At 40.0% G+C, this 8,647-nt stretch overlaps 1 pseudogene; it reads right to left on the reverse strand.

Moving 5' to 3' along the window:
- Positions 1-6,448: 6,448 nt before the first annotated feature.
- The window catches only part of LOC145089603 (small ribosomal subunit protein eS27y pseudogene), a 3,141-nt pseudogene continuing 942 nt past the window's right edge, over positions 6,449-8,647 (reverse strand).

Consider the following 8,647-nt stretch of genomic DNA (forward strand, 5'->3'; position numbering starts at 1 on the left):
CCGAGCAGTGTGTCCCTTCTTGCCACAGATTTTGCATGACATCTCGCGACACTGCCGATGATGATGAAAGTTACACTTGTCGCACCTTGGCAGATTTCCAATATATCCACTGGTAGGTTCTTGAATTGTAGGTGCAACGGCATGAGTAGTGGCAGCGTGGACTGTCACCGTATGTTGTTTATTGGAAAGCTCCTGCGAAGACTGGCCTTTTCGATGGTTCCAAAACTTTCTTTTCTCGGCACTCCCTTTCACTGGTTCAGGAGCGGCTATTACTTTATCCAGATCAACCCCGTGATCTATGAAAGTCTACGCCAGGCACATGGTGCTGTCATAAATGATTGGCCTGGCAGCCAAGACATTCCCTTGGGTTGGGGGCGTCAATCCCCAAATGTATCTCTTTATCTTCTTGCTTTCCGGGTCAACCATTCCCAGACAAAGAAGTGCTAGGTCTTTAAACCTAAAAGTTTAGGCAACAATGTCGGAACCCTTCATTTTCAAGTGCCCCCTAGGCAGTACTCAGCGAGCATGAGCTCCTTCAAGCTCTCCCAACCCATAACATTTGCTACTGGCAGGGTTAGGGATTTGACCCAACTATTCCACCAGGTCAACGCTATGTTGGTGAAAGTGCAAGTTGCAAATTTCATCTTGTTGGCTTCAGAACAGGAACAAATTTCGAAGATAGACTCGATCTTCTCGAACCATCGAGTCAGGGCTATAACACCTCCGTTGTCGTCGAAGGACGTGAGTTTTGCATTCATGAAGACTTTATAGGAGCAGTCCTTCTGATGCCCCTGACTACCTTCATGATTTTGGGAATTATTACCGCTCCCGGAACCACCAGAGCCACCAGAAATTATCTGTGACAAAGCAGTAGTTATAGCGGTAGTAACGGCTACCTGGAACATATCGAGATCGATCTGAGGAGGTGGTGGTGGTGTTAGATCCGTTGATGAATTGTTGTTCTTTTTGTTGGTTCTTTTCTTTGGAGCCATCTCGTTCTATATCAGGAAGAAGAAGATGATAAGTTCTTTTGACTTTAGCATCAAGAGATATGAAACAAGGTATATCTATATCTGATAGATAAAGCATTCTACTAAGTGATAAACAAGGAAGGATTACTAATGCAAACAATCAATCGCTAAGAAAGAATGAGTAGCAACACCTGGAATGAATGTCTACAATGTATTTGACTCTGGCTAAAATACTCCTATAGTATTTTATGTTGGATGCTTTGTTCTATCCATATCTTATGGTAGGAATACTTGATAAGTTTTAGGCCTGCTGCAACACCACAGTCACTCCCAAGCACATGTTGGTCATGTCTCGAATGGATATAGTTGATAAGGCTATATCGATATCTTGTGCGGCCAGAGTGTGTGGCCAGAGGGGTGTGTGCGGATGCACATAAGAGTGTGTAGCCATACAGAGGGTGTGTGTGGCCATACACAGGGGTGTGCAGCGATACACTCTTCATTTATTCTCCAAAAGTCAATTTTAAAGTGTTTTAAGGCTCAAATCAAGTCCAACTAGAAGATAGGGGCCAAACTCTCACTTTGGAGGGTCTTTGAGGTGTGCGGCCTTACACCTTCAAGTGATGAAGAACATGAAGAGTTTTAGGCTTAGATCAAGGTGTCTTACCAGTATAAAAAGCTAAATGATGGAGTACTTCACGTTTTTGAGGCCATTGGAGTGTTCTTGGAAGAGGATTCTAGAGAGAGAAACTAGAGAGAGAAAGTAGAGTGCAGCCAAAAGAAAGGAATGAGTGAAGGGAGTCACCCTCTATATATAGAGGTGAGTGTGTGGCTGGAGGATGGGTGTGCAGCCTTACACACCTCTCAGGAGGGTGTATGGCCCGGTTTTGTCCCTATACGACTTGTTGATTCATTCTTAATCTCATTCCCGGCTGTACTCAAGCTTAGAACACTTAAACAAACCCTTAAACGACGTTAAAAGGTGACAAAATCGAGTTTAATATTGATAAAACCGACTAATCATATAGAATAAAAGTTTCGGGTTGTCACATAGTTCTTCATAGTTACCTTATTCAACTCCCATCCTTCTTCTTCATAAACAGGATCGACACTCCCCATGACGAACTACTCAGCCTGATAAATCCCTTGTCTAGCAGCTCTTGCAGCTGCGTTATTATAACTTCTGCATCTTGGGAGGAGACAACCGATATGGTGCCTTGGCTAATGGAGCCGCACCAGGGACTAGGTCAATCCTGAACTCAACCTGTCTCTCCGGAGGTATCCTAGGAAAGTACTCCAGGATTACATTCGGGTATTCTCGCACTACCGGTACATCATTCACTGTCGCCTTACCCTTATCCTGGGTATCCATAGCATAGGCGACATACCTTATGCAACCCTGCTAAAGGTAACGCCTCGCTCTCGCTGCTAAACATACCGTCAACCCACGTTACAGCCTCTCTCCTTGAATCACTAGCCCTCCCCTACTAGGAGTTCGAACTCCCACTAGCTACTGCTCACAGTCGATCACTGCCACATTAGGGCTCAACCAGTCCATACCCACTATAAGCTTATTCCGTCGCAAGGGAATGGGGACCAAATCCACGCAAAACTGCTCGTCAAACAATTATAGTGTGCATCCCCGGTGCAACCTCGCAACCTGAACGATCCTATCATCTGCTATCTCCACATCAAGTGGGCAATCCAGCTCCACCAGAGGCTCTACAAATCATTGGCTAAGCGCGAGCGACACAAAATATCGGGTAACCCCTAAATAAAACTATACCAAAGCTAATATACCATTCACTAAAACGATCCTATAAAAAAACAAGTAAACATAAGAAATAATCAATACAAATAAAGAGATAAGGAGAAGATACATACCCGTAATGACATCAGGAGTTGCATGTGCCTCCTCTGCTATCAACTAGAGGGATCTGCTCTTTGCCACGGGTGCCTCTGTCCAGCTCTGACGGCCATCTGTAATCCTCAATGTAGCAGCGGTGGGTGCCGCCACCTTCCCTTCTGCTACTAAACATGGATATGGGGACCTCTTGTGGCCCCTCTGATTGTACTAAAAGAAAATCAGATCAGCTGATGTGATGGTGGTGCTAGCAGTACAATCCTTGCTGACATGTCCAGTTCGGCTGCACTTGAAGCAACCTGAATTACCCGCTCTACACAGCCCATCATTCCCCTTCCACACTTGTTGCAGCGGCCTCAGCTCTGCTGGCCCTTCTCCTGGGAATCTACCTTGGGCTTTTTACCCGAGCCCTGCATGCAAGACACCGACTCTGGCTTCCTATTCCTCTCCATCTCTAAATCAGTCTTTGTTTCTCACGAGCCCTAGCAATCATATCCTCCAACATCTTGCAGCTGGAGTGGCTCACAAATTGGCGGATATCACTCCAAACATCTCAGGATATCGAGCCTTCTTCATTTCCTCATCCGCCGCATATTATGGAACAAGAAAGGACCTCTACCTGGCGGTGATCTTCGCCACTATCTTTGTCGTCTGCTCAAGATCTTTGAACTCCCTAACTAACTGTTGCCCCTCAATCACAGGTGAAACTCGACCATGAACCTAGCCGAAAAATCACTCCAGGTCATCGCATCTAAAACTGCAGCATCCCAATGGCTCGTCCGACCTCCTCCCACCAATCGAATGCCCTATCCTTCAGAAGATAGGACGCAAGTCGAACCTTATCCCCCTCGGGACATCTACTAGTGTGGAATACGTTGGCGACGTCTGCCAACCATATGGTACTCGCAATGGGGTCCTGAGCCCCATGGTATTCGGGAGCTCCACAGGCCCTGAACTCCCTGAATATCAGTGTGTGTGCCCCTAGCATGGCCGCCATCTCAGCAGAATGCACCCAACCTCTCATTAAGTATCTCCAAGATGCCCTCCTTGACCAAACCAAATATCACAAGAGTGTGGTCTAGAATGTTGCGTGTGATCTCAGACGAGATGAACTCTCTCGTCTGCTCATCAAGCTGCTTGGCCCCAGAGCCAGAGCCTGATCCCTCACCAGTGCCTGAAGTATTGCCTGGCCTACTGCATAGTGTCACCATACTGAAAATAAACCAAAACAAACATCAGTATACTCATCATATCTCGAGGTATCTAACACACTACAAGTTTCCTGGATTCATCTCAGCCTTCCGTGATTCAAGTACGGATCCTCTGCTTTCAGTAGTACGGGCCCATACTACCATTCACATCTATCTGTACTTTCCTCAAGAACTTCCTTGACTCCACCAAGTACCTTCTACTAATACTGCTTCAAGTGCTAATCTCATCCTAGGCTTACCCTAGGGTAATCACCGACCTACTCTCCTCCATCAGTTGTATAAGAAGTCCCTGCTATCCCCCCTAACTCACTCGCGAATACTGTTACATATTACTAAGACTAGATAATTCTTCGAATGAGAGGTCCTACCCTATAACAGTTGGACTCAAACAAGAGTTACACAATAGAGCTAGATCTAACCTTCTGAAATTATTTATTCCTTGCAATATGTAACTCAACATATTCGTTTACTAGTTAGTAAAAGATAACTAGAATTCCTAAAAGCACAAAGCAAGCAGCATTCCAGCATCGAGTAAACATAATCAAGCATATCTCATACAGGTCATCCCTGACTAATCTGTACTAGCATGCAGTTCATAAAGCTGAGATACATATAATAGGCATATAAGGCATCCTTCCTAGATCTTTAGCCCTAATATAGCATGCAGTTTTTATAAAACTGATACACATATAACAGGCATATAAGGCATCCTTCCTAGATCCTTAGTCCTACTCTAGCATGCAGTTCTCATAACATATCATAACATAAACTTGTATTGGTAATTTGGGAGTACTTACTTATGATCGGTTGATTGCATACACCACACCCTTTTTCTTTTCAAAATTCTTTTCACTTTTCAAAGTTCTTTTTATAAAATGATTTTCTTTATAAAATTTTCATACCAATTCCTTAGTTTAAGTTCAGACACACCCGAGAGTGTGCCCGAATCCCTCAAACAAAGGCTTTGATACCAACTTGAAACATCCCCAAAATACGGTCCAAAAATTACGTTTTAAATCATTTAAAAAACACCATATTTCATTAAACATCATAATAACAAAACCCAAGTAGCAAAATGTCATAAATCATGTATCTCAAAAATATCATATCGTCTATCAATGTATCAAAACCATATGTCAAAATATCAAAGTGAATCCTCCCAGGCTAAAAGTTGTGGTGTGTGCCATGCAGTCATCTCGAGCTCTTCCCCTTACTAGCGGAAGTACCAAAAACCAAAACTAAAAAATGTAAGCACGAAGCTTAGTGAGTCTCCCCAAACTACCATATACCATAGACATACATGCAACTAGGAGATACGAGCCCCACACACTTTCATGGAGATTCGGGCCCCGCACACACTCCGCTGTCTAGGAGATTTGGGCCCCGCTCATACTACGCTGTCTAGGAGATTTGGGCCATGTCTACACTCCACTGGCTAGGAAATTCGGGCCCCTTCTACACTCCACTACTAACATGCATACAAGTATCACACAGACAACAAGTATATCTATTTCTATCAAATAGTCACATAACTATACTCAAATAATACTACGAGATTTAGGCCTCACCCACACTTGGCTACTATGAGATTTGGTCCCCGCCCACACTCAGCTACAAATATATCACATATACGGACCGACCTTGGTGCCTTAGACCCGTTCCTACTAAAGGAAAACCACCTAGCAAAGTTGACTGCTGAAATCTCGAGTGAGGAATCTCTGATGGCTGCTCCAACGACTCCCCAACTATTAATATCATAATAACACTTAGTCACAACCTAATAATCATCCTTAAGGTAAAATAACCATTTTACCCCTGGTCCAAGTCAACACTTTGGTCAAAGTCAACCTTCTGGTTGACCCAACATGCCGAGTTGCTCCATCAACCAAGAATCCTGAAATTGTGATCTAAGTCATCGAGTTACCTCCTGACTCGCCGAGTTCCCTGGCTACTCATAATAGCAATTTATCGAATTAACTCGTCGAGTGCCTTAAGCTAAAATAGGGAAATATAATCCAACTCGTCGAGTTCCTCTATCTGAAGAAATGAGAAAAATTCAGTAAACCTAGACTAGAATAGTCCGAGTATTGAAAATAAGAAACAGAGTTTCAGAATTGTTAAGTGGCAAGTAGTGCGGAAAATAAAGAGTTATAAATCAATAAAATTAATAGAAAAATGTTTTTTAGACATAAGATCAATGATTCAAATGTGTCTAATATTCATGAAGATTCAATTACAGCTGTTTGAATGTAAAACACACTAAAACAATGTTTCTGATGATCCATCAATATTCCAAATGATCCACCAATATATTGATACTCCACATTTGATCTAGATGTGTTATCTGAGATCATGATGATCTAACTTGCTTTCTTCAAGTGCTCCATGTGCACAACAAGTGCTCAATATTCAACTTCAAGTGCTCCAACATCTGATTCTTCAAACACTTGTTGAATCTTTAGTATCTTTCCAACCTGAAACATTCTGATAATGCTTGTTAGAAAATATAAATCAATACTCAACTCATTTCAAGTGACAATCACATAAAAATATTTCCAACAGTTTCCTCCTATGTGATGGTTACTGAAATAAAAAGTTGTAAAAAGTGTGCAAAAGGAAAAATATTGATTTAACATTTTCCCCCTCCGCTTCAATAAAATTTTCTGCAGATACACAAAAAAAGAACTTTGAAAATTATTCGAGAGAATGTATTCCTCGAATTTGAAAATTTTGGTTAAAATAAATTTTAACTGTCAACATGACAATTGAATTTTTTTTTTGAATTAAATAAAAAAATATGTTCGAATTTGCGCAATCTAGACAAAAAATTCTTTTATTAAGATAAAAAAATAAAGTGATAGATAGGAATAACTTGCAAACTCGCGTTGTGTTTTATTTCGGTCAAGAAAAATAAAGTGTTGAATAAAAATGATAGACTTGATCTTTTTCTATAGATTGAAAAAACTAAATAAATAAATAAAAACTTTGATATTTTGTTAAATCATATCAACTAGCGTTATGATAAAACAAAATTGTTAAGTCATAGTTTTAAAAGACTAATAACATAAAAAAAAAAACATTCATAAATGAATTTTATGAAATATGCTTGAAAAAAAATTATAAAATAATTTATAGATATTTGTTGAATATATATTGAATATGATAAAAATTAAAAACAAATAATAATAATAATAATAATAATAATAATAATAATAATAATAATAATAAAAAATAAATAAATAAATGTCTGAATTTTGAATAGAGATAGGCCTATAGGGTTTGTTGATACCGTAATCCCAAAAAAAAACTCAAAAGAAACAATAAAAAAACGATAGTAAAAAAACGTGCATGTGTGTGATAAGTGAATAAAAAATTCCATCAACATGTCGTGTATGCAAATTCCTCTTGTGTTTTTGTCACAAAAACAATTAAACAACATGCTAATTATGTCACAAATAAAACATCCATTGTCACAAAGTTTGTTGCTTAAAAAACACATCATATAGGGCCTGAGAAGAAAGGCCCACGCTCGACTTAGGTTTTTAATGCTCCCGGTGTTAATCGTTCTCCAAATTATGAATGAGCCTGGGCGATTCGTAGGCATCGCACATTGAAACCACCCGATGGAAAAGAACCTTAATATGCTTGGTTGTTCAACAGCATGAGGTTTCAAGGTAGAGACATTGATGTGAGTTCAATAGAGATCGAGAGAGAAAGCTAAAAAATTGAAGAATCGCTTTGTTCTGATTGATTTGGAATGCAGTCTCAAGAACTCGTACACTTAAGAAATCGTTCCCATGTATGCTCTCAACAAAAAAAAAAAACAAAAATTGTAATTATACCAGCTTGATCAAGATGTGCTACATCTAATGGAAGAGTTCGATCTAGATGCCATCAAATAGGGAAAGAGTTCAATCCATTGTGGTAGCAGGCTGTGATGGGAACTCTAATTCTTTTTTGTTGGAGTAAATTACATGAATGGTCCCTATGGTTTGGGGTAATTTGCGTGTTTGGTCCCTAATTTATTTTTTTAACTCGGAAGGTCCCTACTATTTGTTTTTGTTACACGCTTTGTCCCTACTGTTTGTTTTTGTTATGCGTTTGGTCCCTGTCTTACCTAAAATGATCATTATTTAAATATGAAAAAATGGTGGGGTAGATAAGATAAGGTAAGGGATGGAGTTGGGGGTGTATTTATTTAAATAAATCTAAAAAAATCAAGGGCAAAATAGTCTTTTTAGTTAAGACAGAGACCAATCGTGTAACAAAAACAAACAGTAAGGACCTTCCGAGTTAAAAAAATAAGTTATAAACCAAACATGTAAATTACCCTAAACCATAAGGACCATTCATGTAATTTACTCTTTTTGTTGTGAGGTCGGTGGAAAAACAAATGGGTTTGATAGGAAACGACTCTGAAGGCTTTTTTGTTGTGTATGTTTGCCTATGGACAGAACAAATACGAAAGAGAAGGGATAAACTTGACGAACGCATGTGTGAAGCAGCCAAAAGAAAGAAAAGAAAACAGATAAGGGGAGCACCAAGAAATATTGTTCATGGTGTTTCATTGGCCTAAGGTTTAAATTTTCTTTTGGTGCTCA

This window comes from Lactuca serriola, chromosome 2 (genome assembly GCF_051521515.1).
Source record: "Lactuca serriola cultivar US96UC23 chromosome 2, Lser_US96UC23_V15, whole genome shotgun sequence".
Classification (NCBI taxonomy): domain Eukaryota; kingdom Viridiplantae; phylum Streptophyta; class Magnoliopsida; order Asterales; family Asteraceae; genus Lactuca; species Lactuca serriola.